This window comes from Thermobia domestica, chromosome 8 (genome assembly GCF_964235325.1).
Source record: "Thermobia domestica chromosome 8, izTheDome1.hap1.1, whole genome shotgun sequence".
Lineage (NCBI taxonomy): Eukaryota > Metazoa > Arthropoda > Insecta > Zygentoma > Lepismatidae > Thermobia > Thermobia domestica.
In genome coordinates this window covers 54,528,253-54,543,737 of record NC_137461.1, presented here as the reverse complement: position 1 = coordinate 54,543,737, position 15,485 = coordinate 54,528,253, and positions in this window count along the sequence as shown.

The window sequence follows — 15,485 nt, the reverse complement described above, 5'->3', positions numbered from 1 at the left end:
GTTTGTGGAAGAAAATCCAGGTGTTCAGTTTTTAACTGTAATTGTTCTATAGTAAAAGCGGTCAGAGATAGCAACAAGTGTTTTACTGGAATGAATGAAGTGTTCCTAGAATGTATTCCCTTTGCATGTTAATCGCTCTACTACAACCAGAAGTGCAAGTACTCTTCACTTTCATTATTACATCCAATTTCAACATTAACTGAGAAAATAACCACAGGAACCACTTCTTCACATGGTGGATCAAATAAGTAAATGTATGTTTTCGTTTATATACAACTGTATTGAGTAGTAGTTAATCGTGTAGAGTACGAATCAGTGGTCTTTGATGCCTTATGCACTTGTATAACATGTGATTGCTGAACATATATGGGGGAATATATCCTTCTTTGAAAAAATTGCACACGATTTGTTCGTGAATTTTCTGTCGCTTTACTCTGGTGCTCCTTCACAAGTTTCAATGGACTCAGTGAATTGTTTAATATTGCAATTACAAACTTAGAGTTAATATTTGTGGCACAAAGAAAATAGTTAATTATAGCTACTGTTCCTGTATTTTTTTAGAATTTAAGCCAATCCAACCCATACAATGCACTAGGTAGACTTATGTTCTGACTTTGGGGTAGTAGTAAAATTTTAGCTCATTTTCTAAGAACGCCGATATTCTTAATACACTGAATAAGGTTTCTGCAGAAATATCTAATACACCAAAACTGAACCAAATTTGATTTCTAGGTCACCATCAAACAAAATCGTTCGTGCTCCTTGACAAGTCACTTTTTTAGAGCTGGTTCCAAACGTAGCATGAGGTGCGTATGCTGATAATATTTTAAAAATATCCTGAAATAATGTGGACGTTTTTTTTATCACGCTAATTCGAGCAACAGCCACTCAAACGAAACACGAACGCCATCTATCAGGTATACGTTCTACTACATCCTTTAATCTCGTAGTGTCATGAAGCCTGGAACCTGTTTATCTCGAACGAAGAGTGTGGCCTGTACTTTGTACTATTGTACTTTGCAACAAGTTAGAATACTCCTCCTCCTGCTCCTATTACTACTACTACTACTTCTGCTACTACTACTACTACTACTACTACTACTACTACTAATAATAATAATAATAATAATAATAATAATAATAATAATGATAATAATAATAATAATAATAATAATAATAATGCTATATTATTTCTTCTTCTTGCCGACCTCGTGTCGTGTGGGTTGAGGCGTCAAGCCAGCAACTCAAAGGTCCCGACTTCGAGTGCCGGCTGGTGAATGGTTGTTTGTGGAGTTTTAAACCTTCATAGTAATGGTACAGGGCCGATGTTCTTCTTACTGAACGAACCAAACAATACATTTGTCTTCTTCTCATTATTATTATTTTTACTCATCATACTACTACTACTACTTCTAGTAATAGTAGTTGTAATAATGGTAATAATAATAATAATAATAATAATAATAATAATAATAATAATAATATAAAGTAATTTTTGCAATATGATTTCTAAATGTCCTTTTTCTTAACCGAGTAAATGTTTGGAACTTACGATCGCATATCATGTTCCACTTGACATCGATTCGCATCAATGACGTACCAGAGATCACAATCGCTACCAACTGTTATCATCTCGAGTTTGCAACATTTATTTTCGTTAGAAGACAAGTTCCAGTGTAGTGGTTAGCGTACGCGTCTTTGCCGTGGGAGACCCGGGTTCGACTCTCGGCGGGAGCTCATGTGCTCCAGATTCCACGTTAACCAGTAGGTCCACGTCTCATGTAGCCTCGCTGCTGAAAGGGACGCTAAACTAAAGTCAACTGAACTCAAGTTCCAGTGTATCAGATGTATATCCCATCCAAAGCATGTAGGAATATAATACATAACTTCCAGGAGATGACCATTGTAATGGAAACGATCATTGTATTTGGCGTTCGGCGACGTTGCGAATCGTCGGAGTAAGCCTGTTTCCATCTTTTTCTACATGTCCTTCCACTTATGCAAGTTTTAATGATATACTCGTCGAGGAGTTGTTTAGCTTCATTTGTTAGTAAAATTCGTAATAGAAGATATGACTTACATATGCCACTTCGAACCTGAGATAAAACAAGATTGAAAGCAGTAGAAACCATATCTCATCTTCACTTCCAAAATATTCGTGCGAAAAAGTTCGGGTATGGTCGGTGCTTTATGGAACTCTGAGAACATTTCCTGATAGACACTCTAGCAAACAATTTACACGCGAGTGAGTATACTATTGAGAATTATTAAGGCGTTTAAGTGAAAGAAAATGTAAGTTATGATTGAAAACATTTCTAAATTTGTTTTCCAAGAAGCTCCAAGATGCTCTAAGACAAACACTTATCCATAAGTGCATAGACGTAACAGCAAACAACGAAGAAAGAAAATGTCTCTGCAAATTTAACACTCTCAAACCATTCTTTTAACTCATACTTAATAATAATAATAATAATAATAATAATAATAATAATAATAATAATAATAATAATAATAATAATAATAATAATAATAATAATAATGTAACATTGTATTTATAATGGAATTTAACTTTCGGATTCTGTTTGAAGTAGCTACTACTAGCACTGTTTCTTGTAGTGTGTTTTTAGGTAACAACTAGACGTTACGTGTGTAAGACACATGACCGGAATAGTAGATGTTTATAGGATGGCCTAGGAGAAGAAATGAGCATTTTTGTATAAGAACTGGAGCTTACTTTTAAAATATGAAAGATGGCGCAGTTAAAATGAGCGTTAAAATGTAGTTAGAAAAGTATAAAGTTCTTCATGTTAAGTTTTGGATCTGAGTGGCTATTAATCCATGGTAACGTTGGACTTAGTATTGTATAATTTTCCTATTCAACATAACATTGTGAATGTGGTGAAGCGATCTATCTATCTATATCTATATCTATCTATCTATATATACGTATTAAAAAGCAACTAATTACTCACTAGACAATTATTTTCGTGAGTGTTTGACTCTGCATCGGATATATCTTAGGTGCCGATTACGTAACACTATCTTTGACCAATCTTTATACGCTCCCTCCCCTTGTCGCACTTCGTAAGGCAAAACCTAACTTCTTCCCAACCACCCCCTTTTGACTAGTAACGTTTTCTAAATTTTCTTTTCACCATTCTTCTTATTTTGGATGCCATTGAAATAAAAAAAACTAATTTTAATAAATTAATAATAACTTTTCATTACGAAATGCTTGTTTCCTGAATATATTTTTTACTATTTTCAAGATTGATAGTTCTGTAATACTTTAATAATGTATGGCCTAGTAATATATTTAAATAATGCATATGTCTACACTACGAAATGTAGTTGCTATGGATTATGCAGTGAAAATAGTCTGTATCGAATTGGAAGCGGAACAAGATTGGTTGGTAAATTCAGATTACATTGTATTACTTTTATAGATTTGGAAATTACGTCACAAATGTGGTAATATACATGTGTGAAGTAGCTAATATAGTATTCAAGTTGTAAATAGCATTTAAGAAACTTGGATACATACATATATAATCATAAAATTATTTCCTTTTATATGTATTTATTTTCTTACATTTGGTACAGTTGATCAAATAACCTACGTCCCATATAGATAGTTGATCGTGGATGGATTTTCGTGGAATATTTTTAAAGATGCAAAAATTTTGGTCAGTTTTTTTTCTGTTGTATTGGAAATCAGTTATTAGTAAATGAGTCTTATTGAGTCCTTAAGGGGTCTCTTCTGCAGTTATTTTTAATAATCGAAAATTTGGAAGGATTATAGGAATGTTGAATTGTTGGATTCTTAAGGAATATTTGAGAATCAGAAGTTGGAAAGAGTATAAATAACGTAGGAAGATTTGGAAATAGAAACTATAACAATTTTAGGAGTATCCATGTATGCATGTGTGATACGTATACTCTGTGCCTCCAATATTCAGTATGATATAATGCATAGGTGAATCGCTCCACATCTCCAAATGTAAGAATCCCTATTCTTTATTAGGCCTAAGCAATACTATAAAGACAGATACAATCACACACTTTGTTACAGACAAGTTTATCAAATATAATTCCCCATTTCAATAATTTGATAACTTCTTCACACATCTGTGTTACTTAATTACTTCCTTTTCAAATCTAGAAAAACAACATAATATAATCTGAATTCAGAAACGCATCTTGTTCTGCTTACAATTTTAAACAAACTATTTGCACAGCATAATTCCTAGCAATTCAATATCATACTATAGGCATATGAATTGTACTCTTCAGGCCTCATTCCACATTAATCTCACTTCCAACCCTCTCCCGGCTGTACATAAATAGGATTGCCCATATAGAAAACAACTAATGATACATTCAACAAATCACCTTATAGGAAAAGTCAGGGGACTCTCGATTCATGTTCTCTGCTCTCATTTCTGCCAGGATGTTTTGCTGTCGGTGACGTTAAGCAGAGGTAAAATAAAAGATCTGCCCAGTAATGAAAATTTTACGGAAAATTTTGAAACGGAAAATTTTCCAGAAAATTTCCGATTCATACAAACATACTCCACTTATTCCTACATCGCTGTTTAACCATGATTTGAGATGGAAAATTTTCGTCTATATTTTTCCGGAAAATTTTCCGTTCTTGACAAATATCAGTATCAAGTAACAATTCCTCAATATTCATAAAATTGATTTAATTCATGTATAGAAATGTTAAAAAGTGAAAGATCATTTAAAGAATCTAAAACTTTTCATGGGTTATACAGTTTTCAGTACTCAGTAGGAACAAGAGCAGCAATTTTTCATGAATCGAAAATTGTCTGTCCTGTACAGTGATGAAAACTTTCCGGAATTTTTTGAAACGGAAAATTTTACGATTTATAAAATCAGACTCCACTTATTCCTACATCGTTGTTTAGCCGTGATGTGAGGTTGAAAATTTTCTTCTATATTTTTCCGGAAAATTTTCCGTTCTTAATAAATATCAGTGATCAAATAATAGTTCCTCATTATACATAAAATTGATTGAAATCATGTATAGAAATGTTAAAAAGTGAAAGATCGTTTAAAGAATCTGAAAATTTTCATGAGTCAGACAATTTTCAGTACTATGTAGTAACAAGAGAAATAATTTGTAATTAATCGAAATATTTTCTGTCTTGTATGGAGAAATTGAAGAACTTTTTATCAGTCGGAAAACTTTTAACATTTTGAAGCAATGAGAAAAACAACTTTTTGTGAATCGGAAAATTTTATTGCTATGTAGAAACAAATGAAAGAAATTTTCTTGAATCAGAAAATTTTCATCACATTGTAGACACAAGTGAAAAAACTTTTCATAATCCGGAAAATTTTGGATATTATGTATAGTGATGTTTGGTGCAAAATTTTCCACTATATTTAACTGCACATTCAGCTATAAAATTCAAGTCCTGTAGAGAAAAGATAGAAAGCAACAAATTATCATTTTCCAATTAGCAATCGGAAACCAGAAAATTTTCTAATATTTCAAGTTTAGAAGTAAAAATATACAATATTTTTTCTGTCTCTATCTCTCTCTCTCTCTCTCTGTGCGTGTAACGTGTAGGCAACATACATCGAGTTCGTAGAGAACAAATATCTCATTCCAATATTTAAAATGCAACAAGAAATTGAAAAGAAACCTTTGTCAATTTATCAATTTCAGAAACAGAAATTTTCATTATTTCTTCACATGTAGGCCTGCATATGTAATGAAATAACTACATAAACGTTCATTGTGAAGATTATTTTTGTAACGGAAAAAGATAAAAATGATTTTATTGTGTTTAACACCTGTAAATCATAATTTCAATATTGGAATTTTGTATAATCAACATCTTAGAGCAGATATTTGTACTATAAAACTGCCATTATTATGTATAAAAATATATTAGAAATAATGATGATTTGATAGAACAAGTACACACACACACACACACATACACACACACATACACACACACACACACACACACACACACATATATATATATATATATATATATATATATATATATATATATGACATCTTTCTAGTTTTGTAAATTAAAATGAAATTACTTGTTGCTTTTAGAACGCAGCGCTAATAGTACAGCTTTTTATGTTTCTTTTATTATTTTATTGGAAGAAGAACTACACAAATCAGCTTCGTTATTAGTTATATTTCACTTTCTCTTCTGAATGAATATATGAATAAATAAATGTTTATTTCCAGAAAATGGTCACTATTTTCTTTCATTAGTTACTTAAACGCGAATTTTAGGCAGTCAAAACTTTACAGTAGGTACTTTATATTATATCTACTTATTTATAGATGTTGCAGAATGTAAATCTATAAAAGTAGTAAAGCTATGAGAAAACCGCCTTACGCGTATCAAACTGACGAAATGTAATATTGTAAGATCAAAGGTGGACTCTGAGGGAAGAATGCATTGAAGTTTTTGAAACATTCTTGAAGTGAAGAATCGTTAAATTTTCACTTCATCAAACTTTTTAAGACATTATATGTTACCAATAAATCTTACGGCTAAACAACGATGTGAGAATAAGTGGAGTATATTTTTATGAATCGCAAAATATTCATCACTTTTAATAAATTGAAAATTTAAATAATAGAATAGAATATTTGTGCTCTACGAGCTCGATGTATGTTCTCTGCATTTTGCATACACATACACACACACACACAAAGAGAGAGAGAGAGAGAGAGAGAGAGAGAGAGAGAGAGGAGTTGAATTGAATTGATTTTGAGTTTAACGTACCTTTCAGCAGCGAGACTATATAAGACGGGACCAGCTGATTAACGTGGAACCCGAACTACATGAGCTCCCACTGGGAGTCGAAGCCAGGTCTTCCATGCCAAGGCGAGTATGCTAACCACTTAGCAACAAAGGAGCTCGCAGAGAAAGAGAGAGAGAGAGAGAGAGAGAGAGAGAAACACTCTATATGTTTACTTCCAAACTTGAAATATTAGAAAATTTTCCGGTTCCCCAAAGCTAATTAGAAAATTGTTATTTGTTTCTGACTAACTTTTCTTTACAGAAATTCAATGTTGTACCTCTATGTGTAGTTAAATATAGTGGAAAATTTTCCACCTAACATCACTATGCATAATATCCAAAATTGTCCGGCTTATGAAAAAAAAAATTTCCACTTGTTTCTACATCGGGATGAAAATTTTCCGATCAATGAAAATTCCTTTCACTTGTTTCTACAGAGAAATAAAACTTTCCGATTCACAAACAGTTGTTTTACTTTTTGCTTCAAAATGATGAAGATTTTCCGACTCATAAAAAGTTCTTTAATTTTTCCAGGTAAGACTGACAATATTATAATTTGTTGCTGACTAACTTTCCTCTACAGAAATTCAATGTTGTACCTCTATGTGTAGTTAAATATAGTGGAAAATTTTCCACCTAACATCACAATGCGTAATATCGAAAATTGTGCGGCTTGTGAAAAGTTTTTTTTCTACTTGTTTCTACATCGTGATGAAAATTTTCCGATCTATGAAAATTCCTTTTACTTGTTTCTACACAGCAATAAAACTTTCCAATTCACAAACAGTAGTTTTACTTTTTGCTTCAAAATGATGAAGATTTTCCGACTCATAAAAAGTTCTTTAATTTTTCCAGGTAAGACTGACAATATTATAATTTGTTGCTGACTAACTTTCCCCTACAGAAATTCAATGTTGTACCTCTATGTGTAGTTAAATATAGTGGAAAATTTTCCACCTAACATCACAATGCATAATATCCAAAATTGTCCGGCTTGTGAAAAGTTTTTTTTTCTACTTGTTTCTACATCGAGATTAAAATTTCCCGATCTATGAAAAATTGTTTAACTTGTTCCCACATAGTGCTGAAAATTTTCTGAGCCTTGAAAATGTTCAGATTCCTTAAACGATCTTTCACTTTTTAACATTTCTATACATGCATTCAACCAATTTTATGATTGCTTACGAATTGTTACTTAATTACAGATTTTTTTTAGATCGGAAAATTTTCCGGAAAAATATAGCGGAAAATTTTCCATCTCACATCAGTAGATCTACCAATACCACAAAATCGTGAAGCCATACGTCGCAGCTATACCTGCATCATGTATCCATTGTATATTATAAATCTGAAGCAACAACGCGAGTAGAAATAAATGATAGACACAGTAGATATCAACATATGAAAACCGCAATGTTTTGAGTCAACTACGAAGCGTTCATTTAGTTACCTAATAGGATGAAAACACATATGGGAAAATCCTATATTTTATAACATCCTTGGTTATCTCGAGATATTGTTGAAGCGAACAAGTGAAATACAGCATACGCAATTTCGCTAATTCCTATACTGTTTCAAGATGGGCAAAAGTTCCTCCAGAAGACGTCAGTGACAGGGAGCCAATGAGAACGCTAAACGCAAACTGGGGCTAAATGTTATTTTCTATACCTTGAGAAAAACTAACAAAATCTAAATCCAGCTACAATTGATAAACCGAAATAAGCAAACCAACTTTCCCATTAATGTGAATTATTATCTCCTAATACTAATTTCTTGTTAACAAATACTATTGATTAAGCATGTTTCCCAAAAAAGCACAGATTCCACTACAATTGTCATTTCGCTTCATATTCTCATAAGCCATTAAGAAAGCTTAATCCTTTTTTCTCTTGCTGTCCATAAGCATAGCTTGATCCTTTAAATATTCAAGCTGGTGCCTCATTCATGCCAGTCTCACTCCCAACAGTCAAAAGACAATTTGAATTTAAATCTGCAGACTTTTATCCAAACAACATTTTCGGTTTAATTAATTATGCTGAGAAGTTGAAGCTAACAACAGATAAAAAATATAAAATACGCATATATGAACCAAATTCCGAATATATAGGTTACTTCTATAATGATGAGAGAAAGATGATTTCTTCCTTCTTCGGATATACGATATATGTACATTTCTATAGGTGGGGTGTAAAGGTGTGTTTATGGCTTCTTTTTACAAGTGATGAAGTGAATTGTGCCTATCACACTGATTTATTTATTTATTTATTTAGTTATATGCAATTATCAATCTACCTTGTAATTAGTTTATGGGTTAAGGGGAATTATGAGTGATTGTGTAAAGGATATGCTTAAGTCATAAATCATAAAGAAACCTATTTTTTTTTACATTATTATATACCTGAACTTCCCAGGACAATGTTCTCTATACTGTTGATACTTTCATCTTTGGGGCAGACTGTTAAATATTTTTCAAAAACTAGCACTTTAATCTTTTGCCAGTTTTTCGTAAGTGAAAAGAGATAATGAAATATAACTTATCTCAGTAATAGATAATGTTACTCTACACCCGAAAATACGAATCAGAAGAATTTTCACTGTTGCCATCCATAGAAATTACAGTGTGACCAGACTTTGAATTACGCAAAAATCTAGGTTGTGACAGCGACTAGAAAAATTAACTCAACGGCAATTGATTACTTATCACACTGTCTGTGTTCCTTGTTAACTACTTTTTAAATAATATTTGTATGTATTTTGTAATAAAGAGTACAACATAAATAATTTTTAATTATCAGTAGAATTAAAATACAAATGTTATTTAAAAAGTAGTTAACAAGGAACACGGACAGCACTGAAAATTCTTCCAATTCGTATTTTCGGGTGTAGAATAACATTATTTATATTCGCGTGTAGAATAACTGATACACCCTTTACGTGCAGAAATGATAGCAGAGCGATTGTAAGCTTAAAACTTGAGTTTAAAAAAAGGACATAGAATATGCAAGCTACCATGTTTGAATTATAAAATATAGCGTTATTTACAGAGACATGAATTATGTAATAGGTAAACCACTAACATAATGTGTAGAGAATAATTTATTATCAGTTACTACAATTGCTCTTTTGCTTATAATAAGGTAGTTCCGGACAGAAGAGTAAGGAACAAGTAGTAAAATGGGCATCCTTGTCACAATAACAAATGTTACCACAAGAATCGAGTCTGCAGAAAGACTCAGGATGGCATGGCATCTTGCAACGAGGAGCTGAAACACACAAAAAAATACAGTTTCCATTATTTTTCGAAGTATTTGATTACACTGGCTTATTAGAACTCATGAAGGCATATTTTATTGCTTGGTATAATGTTATCTATTTTCTCGAGTTAGAGACAAACTAAAGTAATTTTACTATATTATTCAGTATCCATTAAAAGCTTATGTTTGCAATAAAAAAATCTTCATGAAAGAAGTTTGCCAGAATTTTCATCCTAACTCTAATCAGGATTGTTTATCTTAATTTCAAATACTTAATTGCACTATTACATTTGAATATACATGTAATCATCCAATTATACTGGTAGGTAATAAATATTGGTAGCATTTTTTCTTACTAAGAGTTCTCAGGGTAACAACCAAATGAAGATTTTGTCACCCGACGCTATAAATCCAGAGTTCATACTCGAAATATCGAATGTTTACTATCTTCATCTTACTTATCCCAAGTATACTTACTAAAATGACATCGCTAGGAAAATTTAAATTCATTACTGTCATGTATTTATCCGTGTACGAGAAGATTGCGCAGCCACGTGATAGTAGCGTTCGAAACAGCTAACTCTGATGACCAATCCAAAGTTAAGCTAGTATCTTTATATGAAATCAATGAGCAGCTGAAAATAATTATGAAAGAAATGACACGCCAGTTTTCTGAGATATTTGGAGCTTGAAAGGAATATAATTAACAATAACCATAATTCTCGAATACAATTCACACAGCTAATGTTTTCCAAACATTCGTGTGTTTTTTGGGCATACAACGTTAGATTTCGAGCCCAAAAAAATCTACGTTTACATGAAAGGTGTTCAAACTGGAGATAAAATCGATAAACATGTAGTATATTACGGCCAGTTAAACCAGAACAACTATAATAGTGAAGTCATCAATTACAATAATATTAATTATTTAAATTTATATTACGGAATTTGAATATATTGTTTTATTATAAATGAAATTTACTATTGAATGAAATCAATTTCTTCGAAGGTTACTCTACGTCTATGGTTCTCAACCGAACTCCTATCATGACCACCATTTTATTACATCTTCTTGCCAGCGACCCCCTTATAATTTCTGATTTCTAATAAGTTTGAGTGGGATTTTTATTGCGGAGATCTCACGATGTCCATCTATTTCTATAAGAATAGAATCTATTTCATGTATATAATGGATAAAGCAATTTCTCTAAAAGCGAATGGAATAAAATGAATTTGATCAGTTTATTTATATTACAAATATCGAATCCGATCTGTCATACTGTTTCAAAATGGAGGCAGTTTGAAAAATTTTAAACTTCGTAACTCTCTTCATTTTGAATCACGTTATGAAAAACTAAAGTAATTTCTAATTACGGTTTTAGGAAAACTTGGTAAGTTGTTAAAACGTTATTGCATATTTTAATTTTCAAGAGGCCGTCACTTGCCATCCTTACCTCCTATTGTTGTGAATATGTTACATTATTGTATATGTATTCAGTATTTTCCTAAAGCCATTAAAAGTAACTTATTTTACATTTAAAGTTTAGGAAACAAATAAAATTCCACACCAAATATCTATCTTCATCGTGGTCAGCTTGCTGGGAAAAGACTATTCGTTCACACACATACGTGTACAATTCTGAAAAGAAATACAAAAGATCCTAAACAAAAGCAATTCCTTTTATTACCGACAGAGTAATTTCTCCGTTGCTGCTCTGTCAACAAATGCAACACAACTATTCCGGATTAGTATTTTGAGTCTCGATTACATAAACATGAGAGCGCTCAAAAATAATTAATTCTCATTATTTTCATATCGTCCCTCTTTCTTTAAAATTGATTTTTAGGTTGGTCTAACAGGCGGGTTTTGTCGGAAATAGTCTCAGAGGGACAATTAGGGTATCAATCGATTCAGTATGGACTACGGTGTGTTTTACATTTGGTCTTATAACTTGCTGATGAGTAGTTGCTAATACATTTAATATTTAAATGTAAGAGCGGGCTTTGTCGGAATTTGTCTGATGGGGCCTATTAAGGTGTAAATCCATTGAGTAGGGCCTAAGGAGTGTGTTAAAGTTAGTCTAGACACTTGTTGATTTTAGACTCTATGAATGAAAGAAAAGTACTTAGAAATATATTAGCTTGTTTTGAAAAGTTGAAAATAATCGCATATCAAAAAAGGACATGGAAGGGGTTTTTAAATAGCACCTCTTGAAAATAGCACCTCTACAGAAAGTCTTAGTTAGTAGGAAAAGAATTTTATTCAACAATGGTAACTGAATAAGGTCGAAAATTAGTATCAATTAAGAAGAATGTAGCCTTTATGGATCAAAGTTCTTAGACTATTTTTTCTATAAGTACAGTAAAATACGTTAGAAAATATATGGAGTGAGTTTTACACACTACAAACTGCTTAAAGTAGAAAAGTAAAATTAGACAGAACATAGAATTTGACATAGATAGACCCTTCGAAGAATTTGATAGTATTTTTACTTAGAACGGAAAGAACGGGGATAGCAATTATTAAACCAAGATATTCATATCACGGAATCCCTTAGTTTAAAAACAGAAAAATTGATATTTAGACGTTTCCTTTAAACTATGACTGACCGTTTTCCACTGTTCGACAACTCTGTGCTGGTTTCTGATGCATACGGTACGCTTTCGAACCGATTTTCACAATTTGTGTATGTGTGCCTATCCTTATGCTTTAATCTTGAATATCTCGGAAACCACACATCAGCAAGTAATGAGACTAACTTTAAAGCACTCCTTCGGCCTCACTGAATCGATTTACACGTTAATTGGTTGTCTTAGACAATTTCCTACAAACTCCACACTTACATTTTAATGTTAAATATGTTGGCAACTACTCATCAGCAAATGATGAGACCAAATTTAAAACTCCCCTTAGGCCCTACTGAATATATTAACATCTTAATTTGCCCTCTCAGACAATTTACGACAAAAACCATCATTAAAGTTTTATGTTAAATATGTTGAAAACTGCTCATCAGCAAATAATGAGACCAACCTTAAAACGCCCCTTAGGCCCTACTGAATCGATTTATATCTTAATTGTCCGTCTCAGACAATTTCCGACAAAACCCATCTGCTACCGATTTTAAACAACTCTGCACTTGTTGAAAATGTTTAGTAGAACTATTGTATGTTGTTCTTAAAAGTATTTATAAAAATAAAAATATAACCATCAAAACACAATTCAAAATATTTCCCGTTATTAAATTTTAATTATATCTATTTATTTCGTTTATGTTGGCGAACCCAATGAAACCCCTCTTGCGACCCCATAAAGTCGAGACTCCCAGGATGATTTGCTTATTTGAAATTGTTTTTTTTTTTGTTTCCTTACTTTCAGAAACAACCAGACTACTAGAAACATAATCATTAATACAAGAAAATGTAGGCCTATTGTATTATTTTAAATTTTCAGTTCCTTAAGTTCTATAATGCACTTTTTAACCTAATAGTAGCAAGAGGGACTACTTTTGGCCGATTCCTAAAAGTATTATTCTTGAAGGATAAAATATTTCCTAGGAGTACTTGACTTTTACATTGCTGGATTATGTGTAATATTTTCCTATTATAACATAATATACTGTATTTTCACAAAAGTAATTAATTTCTTCCAAAAATGTTGTCTATTTTCTTTACGGGAGTTACAACATATCTTTGATTTAACATTTCTCTAGAACATCTAGTCAAAAACTACAATGTAAAAAATAGCATTTCTGTATTTTGTACTTCTTCTTTTCACTTTAGATCAAAACCATTTTTATTATTCTTGTCGATAACCAAAATATATGTTATCACGAAGTTCAAATTTTGGGAAGACTCTACCAGACTAACATCACAATAGAGAGAACTGAGACAATGCACATTTAAGGTATCAACACACTAGATACCATGATCATGGTATGAAATACTACGATTGAATGGAAAGGAAGTTAAAGACAATTCAAAATCTGACCTTCCTCGAGAAACCTTCAGAAACAATGATTAAGTATGTATCAATTTATGTAATTGCGCAATTCTCAAAAAGAAATAAATCGTGTTGCTGTTTATCAATTTGATGTCTCAATTCCTTCCGGAGAGATTGCACATCGGATCTACGGACTTCTTGAACCGAAAATGCGCGAACTATGAAATAGATGAGCAGAAAAGGGTATACTGACTAAAAATAAATGTGATCACTTAAGATGGTGAGGGTGCAGTATGAATGAGTAGTACGACAATACCAACAGCAATAATGGCGTAAATGATTTCAAGGTATAAAACATAAATGACTGCATATTTAGCGAGATCATTTATTAAAAGACTTAATTATGAGTTAGAAATATGCCTATCCACTACTATGTGAGATCTAAATGGAGCAAAATGTATCACATATATATATACTCCTTGGCTACACAAAACGCGACTAGCTAGTCTGGGAAATAATGACAACTCGTAGCATGCTATTAGAGCAGGTGCACAACATGAGATAAGGACAGTCATATGTATATGAAACCACAAAACAGACAATAATTGTGTGATAGAAGGCTTCACAATATAATCTTACTACTCGATGAAGGTTTATACATAAATATTGCACGTTATGTACGTCTTCCGTACAGAGCGTTTGATTTGATTCATGGATTTTGGCACACCATTATGTACTTACTGATTTCCCGTCTACACAATATTGTTCCGGTGTCGCATATAACTTTACTTTTCAAACATTGACAAGAGCTGGAAATACATCAAGTATAGGATAGAGTATTAACGCTTCTGCTAATAATAAAATGTTGTCTTTTCGAGATATCAATGTTTCATATATACGATCACATTTTTACTTTGTTTTTGATGTACTAGATTATGATGTTTAAGGAAAGTAAAACTCGTTCATTGAATGTATTCCCGCATATCCTAACTTTATATACTTATACTAAGTGAGACGACTTTAACATGATTCTTTTCTTACTGAAGAACTCCTGATATTTGCAAAGTTTTTTTTTTTTTTTTACATTTTTCTATTTTCCTCATTTGCAGGAAGTCCACATTCATGAATCTTGATACACTAAGTACTTTTTCAAAATGCTAGTAACTTATTCATTTGAGTCTTATGTGAAAAGTTCACTTTGGAATGTTTAAGAGTAATCTCCAGATTCATTCGAATTTTCTAACACATGTTTTATCTTTAATTTTGATGTACGAAACAAACAAGATATAAGTCACTTGCAATATTGCAGTATGACGTCTTCAGCAACGTGATAGTAGAAGATCTGCTTAAAATATTTTGTTAAAAACATAGAAAGGCAAGTTTGGCAGGCAGCATATTCAATCTTTGTTAACTACTATTTTTAGATAGTATTGACATTATGTGCAGACATAAAGTACAGAGTATTGATTGTTTATT